General features: G+C 32.2%; 1 long non-coding RNA gene across 1 annotated transcript; it reads left to right on the top strand.

Annotated features, from left to right (window-relative positions):
- Positions 1-10985: 10985 nt before the first annotated feature.
- On the top strand, positions 10986-11729 carry LOC112690494. Its single transcript, XR_003149219.1, has 3 exons — positions 10986-11132; positions 11213-11506; positions 11584-11729. It is a non-coding gene; the product is annotated as an uncharacterized LOC112690494 (long non-coding RNA).
- The last annotated feature ends 2189 nt before the right edge of the window (positions 11730-13918 follow it).

Raw genomic sequence — 13918 nt, 5'->3', positions numbered from 1 at the left:
GATCCTGCCCGTCGGATTTCCAAACGTAAACCGTTACGGTTCGCGGGCGCGAAAGGACGAGAAAGGTATCGGACGGACGGGTACAATACGCGCAGGGCCGCGACGATTTGAACGACGATAAGGCGCCGACCACCCGAGTGACGGAAAAACCGTCCCGTCCGCAAAAAACCGTTATCGATTGATTAATCCCGAGGTACGAGCGAGGTGCGCAACGGAAGGATCGACGATTACGATTACGTCCGAAGTCGCGCCCCCCGGTTGCGTCGGTATAGGTGACCGGTCATACTCGGCAGATGCGTTGCCGAACCGCGCCCGAGGATGTCGCCGACGGAAAAATCTTTCCTATTGCTGACGTACGCTACACGTGTTCGTCGCCAAAGACGTTTTTTGGAAGGGAAACTGCGGTGGAATTAACCTTTTTCCAGGTTAAACTTTACCCGAGAGTCGATGTGTAAACCGCGACAAGAAAAAATGTAACATTAAAACCGATTAGATAAGTTGTACAAGCCGCGGCAATGAATTCTATACACTATACAGTATGCAATAAGTTCGTACGTACATACACGTGTATCGTTTAATCAATTATGTTGCGTATTTTGCTTACGAAATGGTAATGTAAATATCGAACGTACTTTTAAGTGTTAACGAACATAATGGACATCAGTTCCTTTACTTTTGATAATACTAGTTAGTATGGTGTTACTTACTATGGTGTTGGACGTCAGCAGAAGTAGTTTAAAGTTTAATTCGACGCGATGGAATTTACAACAACGTTTAGCCACAACGGCAAACAATTGATCGCGTCAAACAGTTTTAAATTCGAATTTAAAAATGAATCAAAAATAAGTGGTAATGTAACACGGGAACACGTACGCAAGACGCGTCGTAATTAATTAAACGATATACGGGTAAACATAAGTACATGTTACATACTATATATTAGGAATACGAAATCAATTTTCGCAGATTGTATAATGTTAACATTTTTCTTGTCGCAGTTCACGCATCGATTTTTGGAAAACGATTGATTTTGTCGCGGTTTACATACGGCCGGTTTGGAATACAGCGGATTCCGCCCAACGCGGGCACCGGTTAATATGGACGGAATGGTCCCGAACCCAATGCGTACTAACGAGCTTTAAAGATCAGAACCGCATAATATTTATTTTATCATAGCGTTTGTTTTACAAAAAATACAGTTGGGTTTCGTCGGGCAATCCATGAGACAGTGTTAATCAAAAGTAATGAGAATCGAAAACTGTTAAAACTAAACGAGGTTTTGTTGCGAGTCTAATTGAACGTATAGTGTGTATAATATATGAGTGTGGTCGAGAGCAATACGGGGAAAAAAAAATAATAATGCGATAAACTTGTAACTTTTTTCCCTAACTCGACAACGATCATTTCAGTTTTACCGTAAATTTCAACGCGATCGTGAACGTTTTTGACGTTTTCATCGAGGAAAAAAAAATCGCGTTTTCGGACGAACTGAAATATCATCCTCCAGGCGATTAACAACGTGAAATCGCTGAAAAATTATACGTCCCGAAGTTATATTATTCGTTATTATTTTCTGTATTGGTTTGTCTATTAATTGAATTTAACATTTTTTTTCTTCTGATTTTATGGTTAAAGCGTGCAAAATAAAAACTTTTCGATACTAATAGTTATGGTTCTTTTTTTTTTTTTAACTAAGTTTATATAGCTAACCGCTTAATGTGATCAAATGGTCACAATGTGTTCACGTTTAGTGGAATCCACTGCAATCGTAAATGTCTTACTATGGTATCGGTTTCGAAAAACTAAAACAAAAAAAAAATAAATATTACAAAAATTATTTTTTACTGTACGCGTTATTATCCAACAGTGTAGATAAAATACGTGACGTTGTATGCAAGTATAACAATGTACCTTATCCATAACGCGAAGGCTGCCTAACACGAAATCGTCCACTGAAAATTATACATAACGACTATAGGAATTCGGCGAGGAGGAGGACATTAAAACGTGAAAGAAACACATTTACGGAAAAAATTTAAATATAATACAAATTTAACCGATTGAAATATTTACATCTCCTTCAATATAAAATCTATCTATATGATCTACATTTTCAATTTACATTTTTACCTTTGTACAAAAATGTATTAATTGATTCGTACAACGAAACCGGAATCAGACGAACTCTGGATTACACTGAAACCTGTATCGGACGTACAGTGTGTATTCGGCACCGTCAAAAGTTATACTATAAATAATTAACATTTCGAGAAGCTATCGTGCATGGGTAAGGCCTTAAGGACATAAATGAAAGTGTAAGAAGGTTTATTGAAAAACAAGCAATTCCTTAACTGTTTTCAATTTATTCATAACTTTTTCTCGACTGAGTACAGGCGAAAGCCGAAAACTTATTATTGTCCATGAACTTTTTTCGTAACCACTACCGCAACATTCAGTTATCGTGACATGACACGTGATCCATCAAAAAATCGAAGACAAGGATAAGAATTAAAACACATGAACTGTTCAAGGCGCTGACGATGCAAGCAAACTAACTTTCAGTCGTATTATGTGTAGTACGACGAATCATTACAGTCACGGGAACCAATGTCGAAAGATTGGGATCAAAATAAAAAAAAATAAAAAAACAAATTAATGAAATGTTCAAAATAATTGGTTTTATCGAATGATCGATGCGCCACAACCGTTATTAGAAGTAGAACTGTGCCGTTATTTAAATCACGTGTAATCATGTGTTTGAACATATTGCACAGTTAGAGACATATAAATCTAACACGCCGGAAATACTAATATGCCGCAGTGGTGTGGTTAAGTCCTAGTCAAACTTTCGCACTATATTATGCAGAAATAATTTGAAACGCGTTTAATACAATTAGTAAATTAGTTTGAGCTTGTTCGTTTGTCGTAACGTAACGGCTCTAATCATAGTAATAATTATAACACGATTAAAACAAAATTAACCGAACAGAGGATTTTAGCGTAACAACAGTCTAGAACTAAACAAACAATATTATTAGGTTCGCTCACGAGTTGTCTGTTTGCGCGCGCCAGACAATTTTCCGATGTAACCGTTTCGATTTTGATTTTTTTTCCCTCGCACTTCGAATATAATAACGAGTATAGAATGCATTCCTCGTTTAGTTACCGGTGTCCGAAATTCGAACTCATAAAAATGATATAATACCGCGAACGATTAAAGATAATTTACTAGGTATACAATATTGTAATTGATAATTATTCAAATGTTGTTCGACCATTAAATTTCATTCGTAATTCTGGTTTTTTTTTTTTTTTTATAACATTGTCTTTTACTTTTCCACGGTTTATCTAAAGGTTCGCTCAGAAAAACAATTTATTTCTCTTATCGTTTCGTGTCAACCACGTTCACGTGGACTGACAACTTGATAAAAAAAAAAAAAAAAATGTTATTTAGTGAACAAATTTCCAAAGAGTTTGTACCCAATATCGTATTCGGAGGTTAATGCATCTTGATTTGCGTTTCATTATTTTTTACTGTCCAAGTCGAACGTCGTCGATCATCGTTTTCTTTATTTTGCGCTGTAATTTGTATACAAAACTCACGTGTTGCTTTCAAACGATAAGACCACGTGGGTAAAATATTTGTAGCCAGCGGTATTGTCACCCACGCAAGGAGCGTGAAGAAATCAGTACCGGATGTAAGTCTCAGTGTACCGGGGCGCAAATACCAATAAGAGATCCCTTAAAAAAACACATTTTTTTTTTTTTTTTTGTAAAAGTAATTTCTTTTATCTTTCTTGTGCACTGATATAAAATATATTTTTAGACATTTCGATTTATAAATTCACTGTTAAAAGTTGTTGATTGAAACACAATGGATAAATATAAAAAAATAAAAATAAGTGCACGAATAAACAAAATGACGAAACAGAAAATTTAAATTTTAAATTTCGGTTTTAGAGGTCCCTTAGAGTTTGTAGTCATGGTGCATTCACCCCTTGCACGTCCGCTTAGTCCGGGTACTGGAACAAAGTTTGACGCGAGGGCGCAGTTCTACTGAATCCTCGTTTGCATTTATTTTTTTTTATTTTCACGCGATTTTATTTGAACAAGATTCATCGAATATCATTCAATAGATATCGTGGTGTATGCGAAACTTTCAACCTAAGTAACTTTTTATGCTTAAAATTGTTTCAAACCAATGTCTCCTGTTAACAATAACGTAATTTAATATTATCGTTTTATCCTTATCGTGTTGAATATAAACGTTATGACTCAGTTTAAGAAATAATATGTAATTGAAGTACATGCACAGTTTCGAATTGCACAAGTATCGCTTACTGTTTTTTTTTACATTTAGTTATGGTAAATGCATTTGTGCATAATTTACAGATTTTTATGCTGTATGTTCCGCAATATATTATTGTAAAAAAATATTATTTTTTGCTATCGGTTTAATTGTATAACTTATTATTATATTGACTGTTGCATTCACTTTACTATAAATTAGTAATTTTCATAAAAACTGTGAGATTTAAATTCCATATTGTACATTTAAATTTTAATTCTCAGAAGTATCTAAAATTAATATTTATTTGTATTAATTAATCAATCAAATAATAATGTTTTACTTTTTCTTTTATATATAAAAAAATAATAACCTTTATGTCTTCAGAGGTGATGCTGCTTAAATATTTCTGATCCTACTTAAGAATCGAAAATCATATTTAAAAGGTATTTCGGCAAGGAAAAAAAAAGTTATTTTTTTCTATATTTTAGATATATATATATATTTAAGCATGATATTTCTTTTATGTTTAGTATCTTTTGAAAAATGACAATAATAAAGATGGAAATCGCCTTAATTTTTTTTTTTTTTTTTTTTTTAATCCTGTTTGTATATGGCTTCACATAAACCATTTAATGAGCTTCCAATTGATGCTAAGAATAAAAACGTCACATCTCAAATAGTATGCTATACGTACAGAAAATGAATTCTATTCATCCGCATATTCACAGATATACTTATTCGTTTTGTAGAAAAATTAAATTTGTTAGATTATTTTCATCTACTGCGTTAATTAATCATTTATTTTCAAAATAAAAAGACACATGCACAGTGATTTATGGTAAGTTCTCGTTCAAAGTTGTTTTGTTATTACGTGGCAAAAGTATAAGTCCTTGTGTTTCGTTTAACACTGCAACGGTTTCAGTACAACGTCGTTTATAATACGTTGTGCTCATCAAATCGTTGTTATATTTATATATACTTTGGTGATTTAATAATTTCGACAAATAAATTTCCCGAGCTGGAAGAAGAAGATTTCAAAGAAGTGATTTCTTCTTATAAGGAATAACTAAGTAATGAACATTTACTATGATTAAATCGAAACCAACGTTACGACAAAGTTCAAAAGGAAGAAAGTGAAAGACCAAATGCAAAAAATATTTACGGTTAAATAGTTATCTAAAATCTTTCTAATTGATTAAAGAAGGTCTTCAAATTATAAACGATGAACATTCAAATCATGAATGATTTTTGCAGATCGAGAGAAATGTTTTGAAAATCTTAACATGTTACCGAGAATTGTATTATGATAAGAAAAATGCAGAAAAACGGTCAACACTAGACTCATATTTTAAGAAATTAATTTTAAATAAATACGTTAATCCAATTATAATTTTTCGTTAATTTTAATATAATATGTAATTTAACACAATTTAATACAAACAATTCATAATGTATAAATAAAATATTTGAATCATGCGATTATAATACATTTTTATTTATTGGCATAAGCACATTTTAATAAAGTGTATATAAAAGGTGTATCGTTTCACGTTTTTCCAGTTGACGTTGTGTTTTCCAAGAACTTAATCTCAACGTTAAACGAGAACTTACTGTAGGTACATTATATGCAGTGACATCAAACTAGTAGTTTTACCGATAAAAATATTGGAGCTTTTGTAATCAGTCAAGTTAAAAGGTCGTATTAAAAGAATAACATTATTTTAATTTACTTACAAAGTCGACTGTTAAATAGTTACGGGTAGATGGTAAGATAGCGTACGTCCCGTTTAAAACGGAAACAGTTAAGTTATTCAAATAAGTATAAAAACACCAATTATAGAAAACGTGGAAGAAAATCAATATTAAATCATCAGAAATCAAATCAGTATCAAGCATTATGAAAACAAATCAATTTTTATTTTAAACAAATGTTTGGAATAATGTGAAACATAAAGTGTAATTTTCGATTTTCGTTTTATATTTTTTTGTTTTTGTTTTTTATTGAAAATGTTAAAAGTAACTACAATTAATTACTTTGATAAAGTAATAGTGCAAATAAAAAATGTGCGAAAGAGGAGTTAACCTAACACAGAAATCTATCTAGGTTTTGTTATTTTTTTTTTTTTTTTTTTTATAAATACGCTTATCCTATGACTTAGAAGCATCATAACAAAGGAACGATGAAACGTTACGGATACATATATTCATTCCCCAACAGTGTTATCCTGTTGAAGATATCCGCAACGATAAGAACTCGTGTTGTATATCATAAGGATATAAATCCGAGTTCCCCAAAATAAAGCTATACAGTATCGACGGGTACGCGTGCGTTTACATATAGCTTCACTCGGGCACGTTATTCGATTTTTTTTTCCATCCGGGGAGATTTATTTCTCCTAACCCTCCGCGAATCGAATACCGTTAGATACGTGACAAATCCTAAATTGCTAAATAACGTTTCGGTCGGCGTTAACGTTGGCCGAATTTTTTATTATTTTTTTTTTTTTTTTACTCCACGTGTCGTCCACGCGCGTCGACTTCAATGCGTATCTGATGCAGAGCAAAACAACCCTACGACCAAATCGGTCGATGCGTTTCTCGTACGGAACCGTCCGAGGAAAACGGGATTTAGACGACGAACAGGGTCTGCGAGCCGACCGGTATAACGTCTCGTGACTTACGTAACCTCTCGTAACCTAACCTGTTGGAAACGCGAAAAATAAACCGTTACACGCTCACATACATTATTCGTAACAATATTCGAATGAACAAACCGTGTTTTTTCTTTGGTGATTATACGTCCGTTGCCCGTGCGGTGTAACGATGCAGGGACGGAGCTCGAAAAAGTACAGGCTGCGACTGATCGGATTGATGCCCACGCTGTAACATCAAACTTTCTAATAGAACCTCTCAAAGCCATGAAGAACGCGTATTCATGACGTCCTTACGAACCGAGTCCAAGGTAAGAGGGCTTACAATTGTTATTAAAAATAATATTGGAAAGGCTAAGACGCGGCCGGCTCTGAGGAGTTATGCGTAGATAATCCAATAAACCGCTGTGTTGCAGGTACGGCGGCGTGTATATGAACCTGTGCCCGGAAAGTAAAAGAACCACGTTACGACGTGTTTGTGAACCATGGATTTCCTACGAAACCGAAAACACCTGTTTACATCACGCACGCGTTTATTGGACGCCGAAATGCGGCACACAACAGACCGACTCACTGTTATTCGTGTCAAAAGAAAATGTATTGAAAACCGTAAAGTAATCATAACTGTTTCTACGCGGTACGCGATGTTGAAATTTTTTTTTTTTTTTTATCTACATTTTCTGCATCGTCGACGATGATAACATGGAATACAACGAATTAACTTATCGGACCCGAAACGCATTAAAAACACCGCGTATTATACACATCGGCGCGTGATTCCCGGACAAATAGTTTGTTCCAAACGCGTAAAGTCGAATAAGGCCCGGGGTTTTTCATTCGTCCTGTTATTCGCTAGATACGTATCCGTCGGATAAATTTATCTTATAATCTTTCAAACAAAGTGATTCCGGTTTTTCGTTGTAATTTTATTCCCCGGATAGCTATCTGACCGGATAAAGTTGTCGGCAGTAAAATTATACCAACAGAAGGTAGTTACTGTTCATTATGGAACAAGTTACACGCGTCTGTTTGATTACGATTGGTCAATGATGAAATTGATAAGGAATCGTTCGGTGATGTTGACACATTATTTATAGTAATACTGTATGTAATTACTAATCAATAACTGTTAATTGGGTTGCGTGTCGAGTGTTGACTCTCGCTCGATATAAGTTATATTCACTTCTTTTTTCAACACGTCTCAAAAAAACATATCCAAAAAACAAAGATCAACAAATTTCACATTTTATGAAAAAGAACTTTTGTTGAAAAATGCTCTACAAAACCGTCACGTATTAGAAAATAAAGTGTTAACTAATAAATTACGAACAACATTTTTTCCAACTCTGAATCTTATCCTAAAGTCATGGTCATCCCACGCCAGCATATGATTTATTCTTTCGTGTACAGAGTACAGACACGTCAACAGTTCAAATATAGAATTGTTTCATAATCACCATCCTCTTCATATAAATCCATGTATATTGAAATTGAAATTGTGTATATATTCACATATGTATTTAAATATTTAAAGTAACATGATACATTATGATAACTAACCATTTTTATGTTATCAGCTGTTGATTATCCGTCGAATAAGATTTATTTGATACAAAAAGTAACGGATAACTTATCCGTAACAATATACATCGAATAAGGTTTATCCCGACATTGAAAAACTGAAATTTTTCAATTTTTTCTTATCTGTCAGATAACTCAAGTTATTTGACGAGTAAATGTGATTGAAAAACCGGACCTTAGTTGTAAGCGATTAAAGGAGAAACGGTTGATCTAAATCCACTTCCGAGATCAACGTCTCCTCGTTCGTTGTTTGACGGCTACTTCTATATATTTTATTGGGCGCATGTAAATTCCGCCCGAAAAAGTTCTTAATTACATTCATCTTAAGTTCTTATTACTTAATGAAGTTTAAAAGTTTAAAGTTACTTTTATTTGTATTTTTCGATCAAAACCGTATAGGTATAATAGCCAATAGGTTTATAAAGAATAAATTTATTACTTACTGTTAATAAACAAATTTCTGAATGTGTCTTATTATTCATATTATTACTGACATAGATTAATCATTATAATTTATAAGTAGGTATTTAAATAAATATATATTTTATATATCACGTCAATATTTAGCACATATTATAAGTCATGTATAGTGTATATATCATATAAAATTGTTAAAAATCGTAAAAATATTTATAATTACAACAATAAAGACGGGTAAAAATATCATTTTCATATTATTGGAACGCAATTTTTAATATTTCTATCTGATATTTCCAATTATTAGATCCATAATATGTGGTAAAGCTGATAAAATATGACGTGTTGACGGTTATCGTCTGAGATACGATTGTTCTGTGTTCGTTCTAACATTACAGTCACAGAACGCTTAGTTTAAAAATATTTATTTTTTCGGACGGAATTCACAAATTTATTTTTGTACCTGCATATTTTTTCGGGCGGAATTTACAAGTACCTTTTTTACTTGGATATTTTTTCCGGGCGGAATTTACAATCGCCCATTTCGTTATTATCCCTTGTAGACGATGAGTGGTGTCTATACACTAGCGGTCCCTATTACGTACACGTTATTGCAAGTGTAATTCGTGCAATTTTTTCGTCACACGCTTATTGTATTCGTATCTTTAGAATTTCACGCTGTACTTTGTTTTTTTTTTCTGAGGCACGAGACTCCAATCATTTCATTCGCCAGCGAGTAGACGTATACCGTGCGGGAGGATAAGATTTTGGATAACTAACCGGCCTTAAACATAATCGCTTGTTTATAATTAAATTATTAGATACAGAATACACTTGATTAATACCGTAAACTCTCTTGGTGTTTTTTTTTATTAACAAAAACTGGTCGACGAACACCGGCCCACCGTTTTATATTGCTCATAACAGTTGCGTATTTTGTAATATATTTATAACAGTTACGAAAATAGCAAAGTACATATTTCTTTTTTTTTTTTTTAATCGGTACGTGCATGCGCCTACTAAAATTGTTCTCTTATTCCACATTTTAGTTGCATCGGCAATTCTTATCGAAAGACTGACGATGAAATTCAATTCATAAATTTACACGTGTATTCGTAAGCTACTTTGCGTTAAAATATATATTAAAATTACTCGTTTATTATTTCCATATTTATCTATCGTTAAACTAATTAATATTAAATATTAATAAGTACCCATCATATTTATTTCTGAACTTATTTTTTTTTAAATTATTATTACACAATATTATTATTGTTTATTATTGATAATGATGAGTATACGAAAAGCATGCGTAATTATAAATACTAATATATTATGAAGTGTAATATTGTTTAACAAATATCTGAAGTTAGTTTTTGAGTCACGATTTTATTGACTTTGTATACACCTGACGATGAATTTTTTATTCAAAACTGGTCCTACTTTACAAATATAATAATACTCCGACCTAAGGTTTTATTTAATCATATATTAAGAAAACGTAATTTTAATTAAGACACACGTACTTGGTGTACACGTAGTTACATTTCAGTTACACGTCTAAAATCGTAACTCCTAGTGTTAACCATCGCTCAGTTGTTGGAACATAAACAAGGAGCGCAGAACCGTAAAATGTCGTTACAATTTTAAAACGATTTTAAAATCGTATCTACGAACTTTGGCGCGAGAATTTTGCTTCGATCTTCGCACCGATGTCGGTGCGAATATCCTAAGTAGATCCCAGATTTGTATGCGTTTGCATGTTTTTTCCTAAACAGTCCAAAAAATAGCTAGGTAAGCTAGAGGTTTGAATTATAGTCACTAGATCCGAAGTACAAAGTTTTATTTAGCATATTTTTGCATATTTTGCCATATTTTGACATACACTGTACATTTCTGTTGTTTACGATTTTTTATTGCGTATATACGATTTTTAAATGCATGATCTGTAATATTTTGTTTAAATTAATTAATATAACGTATTTATAGTTATATTTGTAGTCGCTGTTGTAATTAACGAACTCGTTTTTCTATCTTATCTAAAACCTGACGGGACAAGTAGTGATACATCGAGAAGGTTTTCGCAACATCATACATTAGTCGTGTTTGCCGTGATCCGAGTGTACGTAATTTTTATTCGATTTTATTTATTTACATTTAAAATGCCGAAAATCAGTACAACTACGTCTATAGTAAGCGAAACAAATTTGTTACCGATTATAAAGAAATTTTTCGACATATGGTTTAGTTTTTTTGCATATTTTTTTTATAGGGCCTACAAAACAAGAGCATATTATAAGGAGTATATTTCCAAAGTTCTCGAGGCATATAAATTCAGGCCCTAACAACACTGTACCTGCGCACGGCAGGATCGATTATTACCGGCTGAACGGGAACGGGCGCGAAATATTTTTGAAAAAAGTCTTAAAATGAAACTCGAGGACCGCTGTTACGTTTACAATACTTACGTTCGTTTTCGACAACATTGTTTTCGTTTGTTTCGTTTTTGAAAACGAAACTCGTTTAACGACCAAAAGCCGAGAACGATATTAACTTAAACTTAAAGGTATTTATTTAATTTTTTTTTTTTTAACTATAAATTACATTTGATTGCATTTCATACTGGTCCGTATTTATGACAAGATTTGTTGCATCATATTCCAACTGCTTATTAAACGAATGTCAGCCGAATACTGTTTTCCGTCGAAATACGAGCGCTTGGTAACGGTAAGCCATTGGAAGGTTGCAGAAAAAGAAGAAAAAGTACTGATCCGGACTGAATGACTCATAGTGATGTTAGTTGATTTGATTTTTATGATTATGTTGAACTCGACTAACATTTTAGTATTTATAAAATATATTTCAAATTAAAAATGATTCGCGCTCTTTTTAATCAAATCTATTAGAGTGCTCAGTTTTTGACGACCGATAAAACGTATGAAACGAACATGATCATTTTTCAATCACATATTTATATTATTATCTTCAGCACATGTCTTTACACCGATTTTAGTTGAAAACCATACACGTAAACGGAGAAGATTACAATTATTTCCCAGAAGATTTTCAACCGAGTTAATTCGACAGATATTATATAAAATAACAAGATTCACTCACAAGATAAATATTTTATCAAACTTATCAAATAAAAACCAAAGGACTACCAATTAAATAATAACATGCAGTAGGTATCACCGTTGTACATTAATGTTTATACGTTTTACATTACTGTTTACTACTGTTTTATTCCAGTCAAATCAGCTCAAAGTAAATTATGTTCGTTGTTTACATTTTTCACTCAACGCCACCAAATATGAACCTTTATAATATCCTACGGAGTATAAATTACTCCGTATTAAGCGTACTAATGTTTATTTACTATGTTAACTAAGAGAATTAACGTACGATATAAATTTGTATTATACGAACGAAGGAAACTGGTGTACTTACTGTTTATGTTCAAACGAGGAAAATTTGTGTCTAAAAAAAAAATAGTATCATATTACAGTACGATAGTCAAAATTAAAATATTTTTTTTTTTTAATTTTTTTTTACATTTACAAGAAAATTTGATAGTATAGAAATATTTGTTATTTCCAAATCATTTTCGTCAATTCCTGGTGATGTAAGGCGTTGATGAATATTTCGTTATTGCACCAACGTTTCATTTTTATTTTAGACAACGTTATAAACATACACCCCTGATTATCGAACAGACTGTGTATCTCGAACGGTCTCGATCGGTTTTATGTCATCAATTTTTGTTTGATTGCTAAATTCGATTTAGTTTCATTAGATTGTACAATATAAACTGTATAAAGGCGGACCAAGCATTATTAGTCATGACTCAGGATTCCAAATCTCACAGTGCAGTTCAACGCGTTATATATTATGAATGATGATTAATTAATACCTACCGTTAAAATAAGTGATAATCTATTACGACTGAACTCGAATGAAAACATTTTCAATGATTCAATATAATTAAATTTACTGATATTTTAGCATCATTGCTTTCTATTTTCAGTAATTTACACCAAAGACTCCGTCCCTCGTGATAATTCTTCGTTAAATCCAACAATGTCGTTGCTGACTGATTCGCATATTTTCCGGTTACATATAAATACTACATCCATATAAATATATACACATGTATATATGTGATTGTGTGTGTTCGTCTGAGTCATTAAAACTGGGCCCTGAATGAGTAGGGGTGTGAAAATGTCGAGTTTCATCACAACTCCGTGCAGAATATGTGTACACTGAGTTAGGTAAATAAAAGTTTCTTTGCCTTCAACGCTTTCTCGTTACCCGATCGTGTTCATTTCAAATACTGATCCAATTCAACGTATACAAGTTTACACGCGTAGTTACCCACAATGCAGATAATATATAATATAAGAGCACGTATATTTGATAAACATTTAAAATTTAAATACATTTCCGTATAAAATGTTCGTTGTTTTCGTAAATAGATAAACGTAAATGTATTGATTACTTAATGTGTACACATTTATTCGATTAAAGTATTAATTTTGACGTACAAGTCTATATAGAAAAAAAATTCGATTTGTATTGCGCTGAAAAGAAAGACTCGTTTGAATTAAAAAAAAAAAAAAAAAAAATCTTAAGAGGTTAAGAGATGTGATGAAACGTATTACAGTTGGGTCTCGATAATCCCAACACAGACTAATCCGTACGAGTTTGTAAAATATCGCATCGCTATATTAATACATATGTATGTGTATCATAATAATAGTAGATATGCATATTTCTTAAATAATAAGGTTCATATTTCATAATAAATATTATATTAACAGGCTGTACATACACACATATATAATTATAATAATTTTTTGTATACATTTTTTTTTTTAAATTACGAGTTTTTACATGATTAATACAGATAAAAATAAATTACATAATTTAAATTACAATAAAATCAATGTTCTTATTAAGCCATAGATAATCCGAACAA

The sequence above is a fragment of the Sipha flava genome, unplaced genomic scaffold (assembly GCF_003268045.1).
Source record: "Sipha flava isolate LNK unplaced genomic scaffold, YSA_version1 50771_pilon_pilon, whole genome shotgun sequence".
Taxonomy (NCBI): domain Eukaryota; kingdom Metazoa; phylum Arthropoda; class Insecta; order Hemiptera; family Aphididae; genus Sipha; species Sipha flava.
This window is presented reverse-complemented; position numbering and strand designations above follow the sequence as displayed.